The sequence below is a fragment of the Macadamia integrifolia genome, unplaced genomic scaffold, assembly GCF_013358625.1.
Source record: "Macadamia integrifolia cultivar HAES 741 unplaced genomic scaffold, SCU_Mint_v3 scaffold3735, whole genome shotgun sequence".
Lineage (NCBI taxonomy): Eukaryota > Viridiplantae > Streptophyta > Magnoliopsida > Proteales > Proteaceae > Macadamia > Macadamia integrifolia.
This window is the reverse complement of record NW_024869776.1, coordinates 1-4,479: the sequence shown is the minus strand read 5'-3', so window position 1 is coordinate 4,479 and position 4,479 is coordinate 1. Positions and strand designations below refer to the sequence as shown.

At 42.3% G+C, this 4,479-nt stretch overlaps 1 long non-coding RNA gene across 1 annotated transcript; it reads right to left on the bottom strand.

The window, feature by feature from the left end:
- Window positions 1–1,885: 1,885 nt before the first annotated feature.
- Window positions 1,886–3,259, bottom strand: LOC122068363. Its single transcript, XR_006137100.1, has 3 exons — window positions 2,954–3,259; window positions 2,726–2,824; window positions 1,886–2,527 (listed from the first exon to the last, which is right to left on the bottom strand). It is a non-coding gene; the product is annotated as an uncharacterized LOC122068363 (long non-coding RNA).
- Between the last annotated feature and the right edge of the window lie 1,220 nt (window positions 3,260–4,479).

Sequence of the window (4,479 nt, the reverse complement as noted above, 5' to 3'; positions counted from 1 at the left end):
CGCATAATAACCTTACCATATGGGCTTAAGGAATGGTGTTTGACATATGGTTGCCTAGTAATGCAGGGTAGCAGTAAATGCTTGCCTTAGCTAAATGGTTGGTTGAGGGCTGCACAGACAATTATTGCATCGATATTTGACCTGACACACCACTTGAAACCTCAAAGTAGGTGAATCTGAGAAAGAAAGCAACTCTAGATGACTAGGGAGGCAAAATGGAAAGAAGAATAAGAAAGGTTTTGAAGTAACAAGAAAAAATAAACGGTGAGAAACAGAAGGCAAGTTTGTTTAGACCTCAATTTTCCTATTGTATTTTGTTTGGATCCATGTAGCCGACCCCATTAAGTTGGGTAAGGCTAAGGTTTGTTGATATTGCTGTTGTTGTACAAGGCGAGTCCAAAACACCTATGGTAAAATTAAGCTCCAAGTCTCCAAGAAATTATCTCAATTGTCTTAAAAGTATGTTCCAATTGCCCCAAGATCAGGGTGAATATTCCCTTTTGGTAGGGATCTCTCGGAAAATTGGAGGAGGTTTGTCTTGGTAAAGGGGCAGCAGACATAGCTTGGTGTACGTCCACAATATGGCACATGACCAATATAATGAACAGCATACTCTGTCATAGCTTGTTTTATACTCTGCACCACATGGCCTATGCATGAGGCCCCTTGGATATTCATCAAAATTGCGCAAGAGAATGCCACAAGCACACTCCAGACAATTAATAGAAGCACACAATATTGCATAGGAGACTAGGAATGGGCATCTAGGGCCTTCCTTGCAGGTTTTGGGGCCACACAGCAAAGTTCATGGTGGAATGGTGCCAGTACAATATGTGCTAATGATTAATGAAAGCTTAGAAGCTACAATGTTGCTGTGTGACCTCTGTGCATCTCAACCATATGGACTATCTCATGTGCGCCGCATAATAACCTTACCATATGGGCTTAAGGAATGGTGTTTGACATATGGTTGCCTAGTAAAGCAGGGTAGCAGTAAATGCTTGCCTTAGCTAAATAGTTGGCTGAGGGCTGCACAGACAATTATTGCATCGATATTTGACCTGACACACCACTTGAAACCTCAAAGTAGGTGAATCTGAGAAAGAAAGCAACTCTAGATGACTAGGGAGGCAAAATGGAAAGAAGAATAAGAAAGGTTTTGAAGTAACAAGAAAAAATAAACTGTGAGAAACAGAAGGCAAGTCTGTTTAGACCTCAATTTTCCCACTGTGTTTTGTTTGGATCCATGTAGCCAACCCCATTAAGCTGGGTAAGGCTAAGGTTTGTTGATATTGCTGTTGTTGTACAAGGCGAGTCCAAAACACCTATTGTAAAATTAAGGTCCAAGTCTCCAAGAAATTATCTAGATTGTATTAAAAGTATGGTCCAATTGCCCCAAGATCAGGGTGAACATACCCTTTTGGTAGGGATCCCTCGGAAAATTGGAGGAGGTTTGTCTTGGTAAAGGGGCAGCAGACAAGGAGCAGGGAGTACTTATAGCATTTAGTCAGCATAAGCAAGGTATCATATAGACTTCTACTGGTTGCTTCTGGCTTGGGTTAGATTCAGTAGAACCTACAGAAATGAGACACACTGGACTCTGGGTCAAGGGTCCAACTCAGCTTAGAGCTTCGACTAACCTCCACATAGACAACATCATTCAAATCATACTAGAGATATTAAACAATCAAAAGTAATAGAAATAGGATGACTCTAAGAAGGAATTCGACTTCAACCATCTCATAACCCCCTCGTCGTTCAACTGAAATTGCTACTGATCCACAAATAGGTCTGGAAAACTGGTGGGATCATCGAAACCCCCCCCACCCCCCCCCCCCCCCCCAACCACCCCAACACACACACACACACACAAAAACCCGCAAAGAAAAGGAAAGTAAATAAATCGATGACAGCAGATACAATGAGTTCCAACTACAACGTAGAGGGTTGTACTCCATGGATCCTGGCATGAGAAAAGTGAACACGAGGGGGAAGAAAAATCTGAGGGATGGTAGGGAGGAATAATAGCATCAAAGGATAGCACTGCAGATATACACCCGAATTCTATTTAATAACACCATGTGCCTTAGCAATAGAGCAACAGAAAGACCAAATACCTGCATTGTTCGTGAGAACTTTCGCTTCTTGACAAGCAATCTTTCTTAGGAGTGGCCAGATCAGTTATTTCATCCATGCCGGTGCTCACAGTCTTCAAGTCATGACTATTGAGCTCTGGAATCATAGGGACCTGAGCACGCGATTCCTCATTGGAGATCACAACGGTAAGAATCGTCGGATCACCGTTGCCCGCAGACGCTCCCAATGAACTTTGGGCTCCTCCCTCCTGCTGATCCTGAGCTGTATTCTGCTTGTTCCTTTGTTTCTCGAGGTGAGTTGGATTAGTTGGACTTGGGTTAGCGCCAAGCGCGATACCACTTCCATCCGAACCATCACTTTGCATTTGTTAAATTGATATTGCCACTACCCTTTGGGTCTCGCTTCTAGACTTGTGCTCACGAAACCGTCACTGCAAAGTCCAAAATTTTTCCAATTTATTCAAAGGGAGAAGGAGAACTCAATAGACCCAATCCCCCCCCAAAAGGAAGAGAAAGAAAACCTCTTTTTAGAGCTAACGACCAAGTGCTTGAATAAAATCGAAGTAAAAATTTCGCTTCTTGAGTCTACAATGCATAGTCTAGGAAAGAGAGCAAGCAGAAACCAGTACCTGTAAATCTTACTTTGGTACGCTCTTAGTACCCAACGCCGAAAGCTCGCACTTGGAAACCACCACGAATTTCTCAGGAGCAATATCCAAATTTGTAACCTATATAAGGAAAATTTAAAGTAGTTAAAGGAGAAGTTAGGGAACGGTCATCAAGGGCGATGAAGATTTTAGAGTTCCTGAAGAAGGGGAGAGAAAGGGATGACATTATAAATGTCATCATGTACAGACCTGAGAGAAGCAGAAGTAAAATCATCGACGAGTTTCCAAGAGAATCTAAAATGGATCGTAATCCTGTACCTGCAGCAGGAGTGCAGGAATCGAGAATAGTCGAGACACACGAGGTAAGATGATTCCCTGATATTTTATTGACCAACTACCAGTGAAAAATGAAAATGGGATTCACACTTCTCTCTCTCTCTCTCTCCCTCTCGCTCTCTCTCTCACACACACACACTAACTGGTACGGGCTAATAAAGCTGTTCCGTTCAAGCAGAAATACGAGGAGGGAAAGAAAGAGAGTATATAACCCATTTAAGCACAAGGTGTATTACGAACTGTTGAAAGTTTTCAAAACTTATAAATGGTTGGTTGGAGTAGTTATTCTCCATTAGTTATTGAATCTTGAAACGGCAAGAGTCGGCTGTATATGGTCGTTCCAAAAATAATAAAATAAAAATAAAACCCTGTCCATATATGTAGGCACCCGTTAGTGGGTGTAGCCAATGAGACGCGGATATGAGCATCGTTAATGCTGGCAGCGCACTCCTTTTGCACCCATTGTCTAGGTGTAGACAATACATCGACACACGTTAGGGGCAACGTTCTTTCTTCCTAAAAAATATATTTTCTTTTTATTATAACTCTAAAAGGTGGATAGTTGAAGGAATCTCTAAGGACTTGATGGGGTGGGATCAATGGGGTGGGATTTCTTATAACTTTACCACAAAATAGTGTAAAATAGGGTTGTTTGGATGAAAGGGGTGGGAGAGTTGTAGAATTATTGTCAGATGATCAGGGTTTCCTATCAGAGGTGTGTTTCTTCCATTTCTTCCCTTTCAAAGTCCCTTGTGGGAAAGACGAAGGAAAACGATCCGGTGGAAGAAAGATGAAGGAAGCGATCTCTCCCAGCTCTGTGGCTTCTTCCTCAACTTAATTTATAATCTCCCAGCAGAGGTAAGGCTACGATTTCTCTCTAGCTATGTGTCTTCTTCCTCAACTCGTTTGTAGGTAATACCAAGAAAGAAGGGTTTTCATTTCTTGAGAAGAATCAGAGGGTTTTTATTCGGCTCCTTCTCCTTCTTTTCTAATCTTCCCGTCTTCCTTGCGAAAACCCTAGCCATCAAATACCTAGTCGCTACCACTCCAAAGCTCATCATTGCTATTTGCTCCATCGATCACCAACGAAGACACTCTGTCACCGCTGCAAGCCTTCTCCCGTAAGAACCCTCTCTGAAAACCTCTCTCTCTCTCTCTCTCTCTCTCTCTCTCTCTCTCTCTCTCTCTCTTCTACGAAGCCCTAACACCAACTTTCTATGTCTTGTGCTGGTGAAACCTAACCCCATCACAATAGAAGTCACCTGTCTTTATGCTCATCCCAACCCTTTCTTTATGAAACCCCTGCCCCACCCTGGGGTTTGGTGCTTCGATTCTGTCATTGGAATTGATAATTGGTAATTAAGTTCGCATTATAATGACCATTTTTTTTTAACTTTTCCCTCTCGCCTCAGATTTTCTTTTGTTTTGAAATATTCTTG